Raw genomic sequence first — 13,914 nt, forward strand, 5'->3', positions numbered from 1 at the left:
GAGAAGATAATACTGAATGAACTCCCAGAAATAACCAGAATGCCCTGAAGGACTGAGAGAATATTTATTACTACAGAAATGCAGCTACATGATGTTGGTTAAAACAGTAAGAAAGTTACTACCCAACAATTACAGCTCCCTGAAAACACAAGTGATAACAGTAGTCAGTGAAGCAGCAATGATCTGAACATGAAAACTAACTCACTATCTCTTTGTAAGTCTCTCCATGGCAATAACAAAATACCAGTAGTCATTTTAAGTACAACAATGCATTCATACAATAAGACACAAAGAAATAAATAGGAAACGAGTTTAAGGCTTCTACATTATCTCTGGTAACTATGAATACTGCCTTACAATTTTTACTTCTTCCTTTTTATGCACATATCACAGTTTTGGTTTTGTTTCTTTTCCTTCAAAGTACAAGCCTTTTGTGAACAGAGTCCTAGCTTTAGTCCTTCAGCAGGACTGTGTTTCCCACTGAAAACCATTCAGATATAATGTTCTGCTCCTTGCCAAAATGAATAACTTCTTAGGTAAAGTCTTAAAGAGGAGCTTGATTTTTTTCCCTTCCGTGTCCAGCTCTCAAATCAAGAAGTCCCAAAGAATCCAGCTAGACCATTAGAAGTGATTAGCACTCTTCATGTTGGTGTGGAAAAAACCCACCGAATCTTAAAACTGCTAATCACAACACTCATCTAAATTTGTGACTTGGAGACAATGCCTCAATAAGGGGTGCTATTCAGGCAAAATACTTTCCATTCAGATCAAACTTCTAGAGACTTCAAGGAATTTTGCTGCTGTAGGGAATAATGAAGATGGAATAAGGCCCTAAGTGTATATTCTTCTCTCCTGGGCTTCCTGTGGTCTGAATGGCAGCTTGCCAGATTAGTGATAGAAACGTGTCATGGGATTTGATAGCAACCTCCTGTAAAAAGGAAAAAGAATGCAGTAATTGCTGACTGAAGACTTGCACAGGGCTCTGCCCTGGAACCCAAAAGTGGGGAGTTTTACACTTAAATGAGAGCCAGACTCAGTTCAGGCACCCCTTCCCTTAATATGGTAACACACCACTTGTAATTTGGGTTTAGTGTAAACAAATCTAGATAACGCAGAGATACCAAGGCAAAGAAGAACAACAGAGAGTCTGGAACCAAATGCCAGGTAGTAAGGAAACTGTGTTCCAGGGCAACTTCCTGCCCACTAGCCAAGAAAGCCACTGCTAACAAGTACACCTGGAAAACGAGGTGCATGGGGAGAGCTGGTGCTGATGGCAGGGAATGGCACAGGCTGAAATGTGCCCCTTCTATGCCTTCAGCTCCAGCCTGCTAACAGCACCTGCAACAACAGGAAGCAGCAATGTTATTGCTACTACTGCAGATAGGACATCTGCTCATGTCAGAGGAAAAATGACGTTCCTATTGCATCCTGGTATAGGAAGATCCCCTTCAACCGCAATATAAACAATGCAAAGAAGCTGCTGCATGAAATAGAAAAATGAAGCCATAGTTCAAGGTAGTGTTACTGCTAACCTTCTAACAGATGGTCAGAAGCTAATTTAGCTCCCCTAGGCTGGGGTTTGTTTTTCATTTTGAAGGAAGAAACATTTTGCTTGAAGACTCAACAGTTACAGAGAGGGTCTGAAAGCCAAACAAACTGGGAGTAGGGGGAGACACAGAGGTTGACAACATTCAATAAACAGAAAGAGAGAAAGAGTGAAGCCACCCAGCTAGTGAAAAGGCTGCATTTCCCTCCAAAAACCCACTTAAGCACTAATAGATGAAATACACATACAAAGATAATAAATAAACCACAATGCATACAAATTTTCCAGAGAATTTTCATTCTACAGCAGTCACCTCAGGCCACAAGTGCTCGGCTTAAAATGCCAGGCTAAAGACACTCTGCAAACAAACTCTCTAAATCTGAACTAATGTCACTGTCAGCAACGATGTAAAAGTTAAATCTCTGAATTGAAGCAGCATTTTTTTATAATCTAATAAACAGAATTATCATAATGTTACCTTCCTAAGCACTGGGGGTGAATTTAAAACTACAAGGAACAAAAGCTTTCCTGTGGTGAAGGGTTCACAACCTAAGCAAGACACATCGAGTGGGCAGCTGCCCTGAGGAGACGGTGATATTTGTCCCCCTTTATTTATTTATTTGTATGGTTTGTTGTAGCACTGTACTGGGTGGGCTTGTTACTCTGGCCACTGCACACACACAAGCAAGATGGTATCTTCAAAGAGCCATGCATGCCAATTTTGCAATGTGAATTACAGGCCATTTTACTGTATTATAGAAGGAAGACAAAGTGCAGCATCAAATCGATGTTATCAGTGGTTTTAGCATCTGTAAATTTTGTGTTATTTTGTTTCATCAGAGACCTCAAGGCTGTGCACAGGATGATCTTTCCTTGCAGCTTTCTCTCATTCTTGTTTGTGGCTAGCAAGAATAAAATCTAGGCAAGCAGAAAGGGAGATTCTACTTGCTGTCCAAAGCCTACTTGCTGTCTACTCACAGTTTGCGGTAATAGTTTCACAGCGTTTTATGACTTGGGAAAAGGAGCACAGAACATGTCATCAAAGGTTTTAAAACTTCTGTGACTGCCAGAGGTCCAGAGTCAACCAGTTTAGATATCCCAGAACCATGATGGAAGAGTCCCAGGATCTTCTCCCAGTTGTTGCTAAAATCTGATTTTGAGTTTTAAGGAAACACAAGTGATTAAAGAATAGAAAATGTAATGCATTATCCAGATATCATGGAAATTAGGGGGGGAAAAGAAAGACCTCAAGAGGCTGTCTTGGCAGAGCCACTAACATTTATCTCACTCTTTACAGCTGTATCTGTTCCTAAAGCCTTTCAGAGATGAAGACTTCACAGCCCCCATGCAGTCTAATCCAGCACACTGCTTCTTACTGCACTGCTTCTAATCCACACACCGTTCTCACTGCTGGAGTCACTCCTAAGCTTTGACCTGAACCTTTCCTAAGAACATTTCAGTTTACAAAATAAGTTTACAAAACAGAGAAGCTGTGAAACCACTCACTACAAGCTGCAGAAAAGTACATCACATTTCATAAGTGTGGCAATTTAGCACAAAACTAAGTTAAGAGTATGCCAAAGGAACAGAAACCAAAATTTTCATCCTTCACTTATCTCTTTAACATAGGGGATGCCTCAGCATACACCTGGCAAAAAAATGAAAATATATACCTGTCTCTTAAAAAGAAAAAAGTATCAAGCTTAAATTAAAATTTTGCTGAGTTCAGATTCCCTTCTATTTAGAGCACACATAAAGAGCAAGGTCTGTTTACAATCCAAACTCTTTGTAGAGCAAGCAATTGCTTAATTGCTCAAAACTACAGGTGAAAGGTGATTAATGATGGCATCCCAGTCAGCAATTGACAGAGGGTACAATGCAGCTTCTTCTTCCTTAACTGGTCAAGGAATCCATCCCAATGTCATTTTGGACACAGGGCCACGCTTACCATCGCTGTACCTGGAATACATTGGGGTACACTACTTGGTGACAACAGAAGGAAAACAGTTCTGTTCAGAGGTCCAAAGCAAGTTGTGTCTCTGAACAGCTGCAGTGTTCAGATCAGAATCACAGTTCATCTCTCTGGATCAGGAAAATCATTTCTCTAAGCTTCCACAAGACAGAAAGCCATGGCTTTGTACACAGCAGCTCCTGTGTGTGTCACATTAGGAACTGTATAAAATACACACCCACATGTACATACATAAAAGCCAGGCCCTGCCCTCAAAGCACTTACAATTTAAACCAGCAAAGCAAACACTGGTTTTTACAGTAACTGCCACATATCTCCCAGCTGAAATGGGACAAGCTGTATTTCAGAGGAGCCTCCCATACAGGCTCCCTGCCCACACTGCAGAGCATCCCTCTGGCCAGAGTCTGGCTGCAGGTGCCAGGGCTGCCAGGAAGAGAGGAGGAACCAGGAAATCTAGCAGGAGCAGATACCTGCCCCACTGCCCAGCCTCCTGAACCTAGCTTGGGAAAGCTCAAGCTGTACTGAACAGCGAGAGGGGAAGGCAGAGACTTGTCTGCAGCAATGGGAAAAACAGAAGGGGTGCGAGTATCTGAATGTGTGCTGAAAGAGTGGTGGCACAATTATTTTAGATGACTTCTGAAGATGCATCTCATGCAAGTCAATGTTATAAACAAAGGTAAATCAAACTTTCTTGGGACATCTTTGTGTTGAGTTCAGGAGCAGTATAATTCTGAAGAAACAATTGCTCAGAATAAGTGAGGTGAGGGGAAAATACAGGGATGGCCAATCACCAGCAGACAAGCCAATCTTGGCAAAGGCTGCAAGAGTCTTGTGCAGTGGAAGACAGGACACATGCACTGGGTTATGTGCTTCCTGATTCACCAGGAAGACAGAAGATAAAAGGCAGCAGTGGCTATGGTACAAGGTGAAGTCCCTTTGGATACATCATATTAATATGATTATGAGGGCAATGTGTGATCAGTCAAAGTTTAACTATTTGCCAGGAGGACGGTTCACCCCCAGTGGTTTCCTGATCCTTCTATTCGAAGACTGGAAGTTACTCATAGTTCCCTTGCTCTATCAAGGTGATGTTTTCACAAACAAAGGGGCAGCCAATATCCCCAGAGAACAAGAATTGCAAAGGCCACAGACCAGAGCATCCACCAAGCCAGAGAAATCCCCCACTATGTGCACAACAGTGCTCTTGTTCACACACAACTTTCAGGAGCAGCAGGTGCTGCCCAGGGGACTGTGAGCAGTGTCCCTGTGTCTGACCTTCACAAGGCACTTCTGAGCCCACAGCACTGCCCTGCACTGGAGGAGGGGCAGTCCCCTCAGGTCTGACACACGCTGGGCTCCAGCTCTGACTCCATTGCTCACCCTGGCTCCCTGGGCCGAGCACAGTGCTGGCAGAAGTTCAGCCCTGAAGGCCCCACTGCCCAGATCCAGCTGTGTCCCTGTGCAGCACAAACCCCCAGCCCCCACTACACACAGCAGAGAAGTCAAGTCACTCTGTCTTCTCTGTTCAGTCAACAAAAACTCCTTGTGTGAGAACCTACTTACCAGCATGAAGGAGGGTTGCACAAACCAGTCCCATGGGAGAGCAATGTAGGGAATATGGTGTTGCAATGTATGTTTTCATATTAAAAACCAAACTAGAAAAGTGGCCAAGGGAACAGTAGCAGAACTTCTCAAGTCTGTTGAGAGTTTTAGCCCAGAAAGGTGGTAACCTAAACTCATGCCTTGTAACAACTTTCTACTTGGGAAACAGAGCAGGACCAAAAACTAGGTATGAAAAAACCCTATTGCAGAATTAGAGTTTGTTCCAGTTCCTGAGAGCTGTTCAAATTTCAAAAAGACATTAATAGAAGCCTCTGGCTGGGACTAACTGAAAAGCAAACAAATATTGATTAGGCAAGGCAAGCATGGAAGACCCCCCCTAACTCAGACTGTGTCACTTCCATAGATGCAATATCCCAGCAACTTTAGCGGGAGCTAGGGGAGAGATGCGTAGAAACAGAAGGACAAACGAGTTAGCTGTAATCCACTAGCACTTCAAGTAACCCCTGCAATAGCCTTTCACCCACCTAGTAGATCAGGGCCACAGAAACACCCAGACTTTGCATCATGGCCACATAAAATCAGTACTGAAGTCCATCAGATAGAAAGAACTTTCTGGACAGGAAAGAAAAAACAGCACAGTTTTCAGATATTTCTGAGGGCAGTGAGTGTTTGTTTTGAGGGCAGGGCTCCTGTCAGCAATGCTAGATAAGAAGCAAAAGGTACTGGGTAAGACCTCCATCCCTGCAGGAGTCTATGTTGTGAATTTGAGTGAAAGTCATTAAAAGTCCTACCCTGTCTGCGCATTTTTACCAACTTCTAAAAGTGCAGCAGATGTTGACATAGCATGGAGATCATAAATACCTTTGATCACCTACATTAGGACTGTCAGAACAGACAGTAAAGGGAATACAGCTTGCTGAGCTTTCAGATACGCTGTTCTGCTTAATGCAAGAAACTGCCAGGGTTAAGTCTAGATTCTCAACAGTGTCATGGTATATTACAACCACATAAAGCGTTTCAGGATTAAAATAATTTCAAAATTTTTTAATTAAATTTGCTACTCTGAGTAATTCCTACCATATGATAAAAGTAAAATCTGACACAGTCTAAACAAAAAAAATCCTTTCTTAGGATCCAAGATAATGGAGAATCAACAGATGAAGGATATTTTCACAGAAGCTATCCAGAATCTAAGAGCAGGAAGATAAATCTACACACATCTTTGGGTAGGATTCTGCCAGCTCTGGCACAAGGGGCAATGAACCATGGGTATCGTGCAACAGTTTGCCTGTAAACACTGTCAATTTGCTGTGGCTAAATCAGGAATAAACTCCAAGATGGGAACTCGTGAAACGTCCCCAGCGCTCCTGAATCCTCAGATCGAGACCTGCAATTTCCTCAGGTATCAGAAGCACTGGAGGAAACACTGGTTATTAGCCTCATAAAGGAGAACCTGCTGCTACTGCTCTGCCTAAGAGCCTGGCCACCAGTATTCCACGTAAAGTGGTAAAAATACTGTAAAACTCAGGTTCTGTACTCCTGCCACTGTGAGATAAGCTAAATTTGCCAAATGGCTTTGTGACCCCACCCTTGTAAATCAGCTTGTTAATCATTATCATCATAGAGGCGATAAAGTTGTTTTATGAGCCAACACTGAAGCAGTAACATTAACTACTTATGCAGGGGCTGCTGTATTTCTCTGCAGATAACTTTTATTAGAAGACACTCTCTTTAAAGACACAGGTTTGCTTCATAACTTTCTTCTGGAGCACTGAGCAATCTGTTCCTCTTATTCCTCCAGTCTGATCTACATGTCAGACACAAGTTTTGCCTGGTGGGTACGGGTTAAGTGATATGAAATTCCTAAAACACCTTGAACTACAGGTTCAAAATCTATCTAATCTGGATTGTCCTGGCCTCTCCTCCTGACAGAACAAAATTTATGATTATTTCTCAAGGCCAGACGCACACTTGGTTCTATCTGAGAGACAGACACAGACAGAATTTGCCAGGAGGCACTGACGCAATGCAGAAGAGACATGAAAGGCCAAGAGGCACTTAGAAAATAGGAGGGCTGGTGGACAGGAAACTCATTCATGATCCCCAATTATGTAAATTGAAGAGATAGAAAGTACTATAATTCACAGGAATAATGTCACAGGCATGTCTGGCAGAAGGAGGCTACCTGAAGGAGCAGTCAACAATTGTGCACAGCTTTCCACCATCCTCTATAGAAAAGGTTTCTGCCCCCTTTGGTTGTTTTCTTTCTACTCTCCAGAGACAGCTAGTCTGAATCATGCCTTTTCCTAACAAATTCAGAGGTAAGCTCCAGCTTTGCCTAGACTTTAAAGCACCACAGAGAATATGTTTCCTGGACTGAATGAAAGGGCAGATAAAATATCCTGAGCAGGCTGTCTTCAATTCACCACTTGGATGCCCACTACCTCCAAATTCCACCAGTGGAAGCTTTGTGGAGGAGGACTAAACATTCAATAATCTTTCTTCACCTCCAGAACAGATGAGAAATATGCTTTTAAAGGAACTACCAATGATGCAAGAAAACAGGCCTAGAAAAATCCTTTAGACATGTCCAGTTTGTTCCTCACCCTCCAGCACAACCAAAATGACTGTCTGATTTGTTTAAAACTTCTCACCAGAGAAATACCACAACAGCCCAGTGCTCAGAACAACTGGAAAGTTGTTCCTAATGCCTCCCTCGGATCTCTTTTGCTGCAGTCAGCTATCTTTACTTTACACTCTACCTCGTATCCTAACATCACATCTATTTCAGAAACCATTTTCTGACAAATTCTCTTGTCTGTCACAGGCAATCCTTGTCACAAGCCAGGACAAGCAAAAGTGGACTGGGGGTGCAGGAACAATACAATGATTGCCTTTACCTATTTGTTTACTGGATAACAAGCAGGTATTTTCTGCATTCATTAAACATGGAAGTTGGGCATTAAAGCTGAAATGCAATCTCTACCCCACTAAGATTTTGGTGGGGTTAGGACTTCTGTGAGAAAAACATTGACTTGGAAACAAGCGTGCCACAATATGCTTAGCTAAGGATAATGCAAGTTGCAGGGAAAATAAAGGGAAAACATTCCCTAGCTGGGAAGTTCCCCATCATTTATATCTAGGGAGCAGACAATGCTTGTGGACTGCTAATTTCCTCGAGGATTTTTTCTCTTCCGTTGGCTAGATTCTTAACACCACAAATTCTTGTTACGATTTCAATGCACAATTAATCCTTAGTTCAGAGGAAAAGGAAATGGGAGGAGGAAGGATGATCATGAGGTAAAAGTCACGGAGAGGCAGATACCAGATCTTAGGCCCCCTCTTTTGTGCAATGTACTAAAGTCAGCTGGCTCTCCTTGCTCCATTTTGACTCCCAGTCATCTCTTTCAGATTGCCATCTTGTTTATTTAAATTACAGGCGATTTAAGGGAAGAATGATCTCTTAGTATTTGTGTGCATGCACCCTAGAATCAGTCACTGTGCACTGCTATAAAACAAAAAAGAACACAGCAGTAACTTTAGAAGAGCTTCATCTTTGGTTGTGACAGGCATGCTATGGGCCGCAATCCCAGCTCCTAACAGCAAGAGTGATACCACCCCACCCTCTCCCTCCTCTTGACACCCCCCACAGGTCCCTTGCTGTCCCAAAAGCTGTTCAGCCTGTGGCACGGGTGACAGCGGGGTGGGCAGGAGCAGGCGAGGCCAGGGACTCTGCTCTCCCGCTGCTGACACCGGCGCACATTGCGCCGCGCTAACTCGTCACCCACGCGGGGCAGAGAGCAGCCCGAAAGGAAACCCTGCAATAAACACTGCGAAGAACAAAAGAGCCTCGCAAAACCGACTGCCAAATAAATCAAACTAAAGCAGAGCAAACTAAATGAGTGAGATTTCAATAAACAGAAATCAGAAGCCCCCTTTGGCTTGTTTGCATCAGGCGGTCTGCACTGATGGCAGAGCCGCTTGCTGTCCACAGTCCTTCCGGAGTAAACCCCTGAATATGTTTCACTTTAATTTGGTATTAAACAGAGACTCCACAAATTAGCCCCTAACTAAAACAGGCACTGGGAAGAGGAAAAAATACAAGGTCGAGAGCAAACACTGCTAATCTCTGACAAGCACACATAGGCAGAGGGCAAGGTGAAGATGGAGTTTTACATTGGCTGGGGGAGAGGAAAAACAAACTGGTGACAGCTCAAGTCAATTTATAGCAGGAGACAGAGAGGATGACAAGGTTCCTCCAAGCCCTCCCCCACTCTTCTCATTGAAAGGAAGAAATGCCAGAAATTTCAGCAGGTCTCTGGATGCAAGCTGACACAAGTGAAGAGGAGATGGAATTGTCTCAGTATAAACAACATGCTTGGAAATCACCTGTGCCAGCTCCCCAACAAGACTCACACTCACTGTGTTTTGTCTTTCCTCCTTTCTCCTCTCAAGGATTCCAGGCCGCCACATGTCAATTTTGTCACACCCCAAGTTCTCCTGATCTTGTTGCAGGGATGAATTATAGGTTGTTTTAAGAAAAAGGTATTCAATAAAAGGTTAAAAGCTGTTTTAATCAAACAAGGTTGAAAGAGTACCAGGAATTTGGCTGGTAGAAAACAGAAAGCACTTTACTTAGCTTAAAAACATACATGACTCTAAATACAGAAGCAAATATGCATTCAGGCAGAGACTATATATCTGCTTTCTTTTTAACATTAAGCAGGCAAATGCACGCAGAGATATTAACTGACTCTACATGGCCACTGAGCAAGATGACATTTCCTGAGTGATGGCACGAAATTAGAAACTTTCCCGCCCTTGCATAGGACTGGATCTGGGCATCTTAAGGAGGAGTCCTCTGAAGGATTTTAGAACAAGAAAGCAACATACCAAGAAAATGACTAGGGTTACTCTGAAAAAAACTCTGTGAGTACAAAGTATATTTAAAAGGAAAATCTAAAAAAATATATGTTCTTCTCTCATCCAAGCAGGTAGCCCCGAGACAGTATTTTATTTTTTGGGAAATTTGTTTTCTTGGGATGTTAGTCCTGAAGGAACACCCAGCTGGCTTTCCCAAATCATCATTTTACATGAAATAGAGCAATGAGTCCAGAGCCCAATTCTTCACACTGCTATCCACTGTACTGGCCTTTTCATTCTGCACAGCAGAAAGTAACAGAAGAAACCTGTTTAGTATAAGGCAGCAGAAAAGGGGTAACTTGTATTACTGCTGCTGCTCCTATGGGCTGAAAAAAAAAAAAATTAAAATATCTCAGGAGATCTCAGCTCAAAAGCTCCTGTGAATCACTGGCACCACTTTAAACAGAGTCATTTTAAACAGAGTTTCATTCTAAAAAGCCACACTTAGCCCAAGTGGCCTAGATTACATATTCACATGGAAAAGGACTACAAGTATTTAATAGACCCTGTTAAAAATTCTGGTTTCACACAGTGCTGGAACCAGTCCTGCTATTAAAAATATCTACTAACTATCTTGCTGGATCTCTAGACTTTGCCTGCAATACCTAATGCAGATGAACTTGTCATCCTGACAGCCACCTGCCAAAATGCTCCTACCCAACTCTTAATCCTGAGCCTGGCAGGTTCTGCCATGCTCTCTGCCTGACCATGAGCCACTCTGAATGACAGCAGCTCCCCTCCCCAGCAGAGCTGAGGTAAAAAGGAAACGCCAGTAAGATCATCGAGAGCCATTACCACTAATTGTAACCAGAGCTGTCAGCACTTTGGGGAATTACACACACACCGGAATGATCAGCTAACCTGAAGCTTCCTGTTCTGTTGAAAGGCAGCTCGGCGCTGGCAAACTCCAGGGAGTGACAGAAATAAATTATGTGCCAGGTGCTTTAGGATGACCCTGCTTGAGCAGGGAGGTTGGACCAGATGACACACTGTGGTGCTTCCAACCTCACCCATTCCGTGATTCTGTGATAAGGGAGCCACAGCCACAGGAAAGTTGACAAACTGTTTAACTGCTGCTTTGCAATCAGATCTTTTAATATTTATGAAGATGTACATTGTATGTTTTTCCCATCCTAGGACTATTTTCATATTCCTCTGCTAATATACTTACCTTAGAACACTGTCAATCAGGCACAGGTCATAAAGGAGGTCATAAAGACAGCTATTAACATGATGCCATTGTGGTCTAAGATGTATCTTTACATAGTTCACACAGAGAACTATCTGGTATTATTACACTGGCAGTAACACACTGCAGGGCTTGCATCTCTGTCACATGCTGTGTCAGCCCTTGCTTGGGAGGCTGGGGACGTGAATCCATGTTTTCCCAACGTTGCCGAACTCTGAACTGTGGCAGCTATGGGACAGATGATGTGCCTGGCATTTTGCTGCTCTTGTTGAGCACAGTCAGCTCCCACAGAGAACTGTGACAGACAAACCTTCAGCCACCTCAGAATAGCCAGGCCTGCCCAAAACCTAATTCTCCTTCTCATTTTCCACCTCCTGCCCCTCAAGCAGAAAAAGGGCTTCCCTATAATTAAAAGAATCTGCTGGTACAGCTACATAGGTAAACCTCTTTGGTACATAGAAGTTTAAGATGATACAGCTTATACTGAATCACTGAATGACACAAACTACAGCAGCAGACTTTCTCATTGATATAATTGAGTTTACACTCATGATTTCACAGGCACAGCTACATACACTAAGAGCAGGAGGGCGTTTGTCATGTACCCAATTCAGTAATACTTCTAAAACTAGAGCAAGCCCAAAGTATGTCAGTCAAATCCCATTTTTCTCAATCAATACAGCCACATGCACGGGTTCTCTGTGGGTTAGATGCTACATCCCATCCTTTTACTGCATGAATAAAAAGGAACTGATGGGCAGGGACACTGCCGCTGCTGGGCTTGGAATTCATCAGGCTGTATGTTACAAATCTATACTAAGCATCTATCAGCAATTGCATGAGGACTGAGTTATCAGAAAACAAGTTTTACTTCTGAAAAAAACAGCAAGTAAAAGGCAAAAGAAGTCCACACCTTGCATTCTTTGCTATTGTTGGGACTGATGAAACAACTTGTCTAAATCAACTAAAGCTTTGCATATATAAGAATAATAGAAAGAGCATCTCCAATCTCCTCCTTCACTTCTTCAGGAAGTGCAATGAAAGCACAGCATGGGTTAAAAGCCTGGAGGAGTGAAGGAGACCTAATTATTTGTTTGCTCTTCTAAGACTTTCTAATCCTAATCTAACAATGTTCTAGGCCCAAATTAGGTAGGACTTTTGTTTCACTGAAGTTAATTTTTATTTCCCACACTCTTGTTAGGGAGTCTTATATGCAGAAAAGCTTGACCAGAAACATTAATATTTCCCAGTGAGGAATGATTCTGTGAGACCAACAGTCAGCAAGCCCGAAATGCTCCCATGAGCTGTAATCAGTATTACAAACATCAGAGAGGAAGATGAAATCATTGATCTGTTTGTCAGTAGGGGAGACATCTTCCTAATCCCTTCAGTATAGTATGTCTAGTCTGAAATCTTATAATCCCTTTATTTTATGTACTGTAACTGTGGATATTGTCATTATGGGTACTTAATCCTCTCAAAGATGATACATTTCTGGCCTCAGTGACACTGTTGTGGCATTAAACTCCTCATACTCACTGTGTTCTGCGAAGAAGCATTTCCATTAAAGATTTTTATGCATTCCTAACACTCACTGTATGATCTGTGCCATATTATTGTGAGAACAGGGCTCTCCTGTTCATCCTTTCTCAGCACTGTTCTTCACATTATTTGTTAGCTCATCTACAGGTAGTCAGGAAAGTTGATCTGAAGTCAATAATGTTTTAACTAAATTTCAAGAGATTAGTTTATCTATAATGTTAAAATGGATAAATTATACTACATTAAATCCCTGTATGGACATACACATTCAGAATGAAAATGGCCTTAATACAATTTATGTCACTTTGATTCCAAAGTAAATGGAGATAAACCAAATGAAAGCCACTTATATTTTGAACAACAGTATTTACATAGTGATTCAAAGTAATTCAACTCATCTTTTTAAAATCCCATATTTTGTCACTTCAGTATTTTTCCCTGAGTGTTCCTGTACAAGTCTTCAAATTATCATCTTTTTCAATCTCCCATCTTGCTCACAATTTCCATCCTTAGCATCCAGTAATTTTTGCCCTTATGTGGATCCTTTTCATTTTACTGTATCTTTTAGACTTGGTATAACCAGGATGAAATAACTGCCATGATTAGGAGAGTTTCTGCAGTAAAGACCATCACAGAATCACAGAATGGGTAAGGCTGAAAGGGCTTGTTCTGTGTTATCTGGCTCAAGCAGGGTTATCCCAGAGCGTGTGGCACAGAACTGTCTCCAGGCAGTCCTTGAATATCTCCAGAAAGAGAAAACTTCACAACCTCTGGGCAACTGGTTCCCATGCATGGTCACTGCACAGTAAAGTTCCTCCTCAATGTTCAGGTGGAACTTCCTGTGCAGCATGGCAATAATCTTTGTACACTCATGTATCTTGCTATTTAACATAAGAAAAAGGCACAACATCAGTTAACTCTGTATGGATGAAACGATGAACCATCTGAATTTGGAAATCACCACAATAACCTCTTCTAGTATTTTACTTCAAAAGCTCCCATTAACATGTTATGTAGTCTAAGCAGCAAGAATTACTTGTCATGAGAAATACAGACTCTTGTCTGAGTCAACTTTGGTCCAAATCAACATTTAACAGCGTAAAAATTGTCTGTTTCAATAAAAGCAGCCCCATAATCACATCTGTATAATCTGAAGGGATAGTTTTTAACTCCTGTTGC

At 42.2% G+C, this 13,914-nt stretch overlaps 1 protein-coding gene across 5 annotated transcripts in view; it reads right to left on the reverse strand.

Annotated features, from left to right (window-relative positions):
* The window catches only part of PLEKHM3 (pleckstrin homology domain containing M3), an 80,978-nt gene that overhangs the window by 17,427 nt on the left and 49,637 nt on the right, over window positions 1-13,914 (reverse strand). The gene's annotated exons all lie outside the window — the stretch shown is intronic.

The sequence above is a fragment of the Hirundo rustica genome, chromosome 7 (assembly GCF_015227805.2).
Source record: "Hirundo rustica isolate bHirRus1 chromosome 7, bHirRus1.pri.v3, whole genome shotgun sequence".
Classification (NCBI taxonomy): domain Eukaryota; kingdom Metazoa; phylum Chordata; class Aves; order Passeriformes; family Hirundinidae; genus Hirundo; species Hirundo rustica.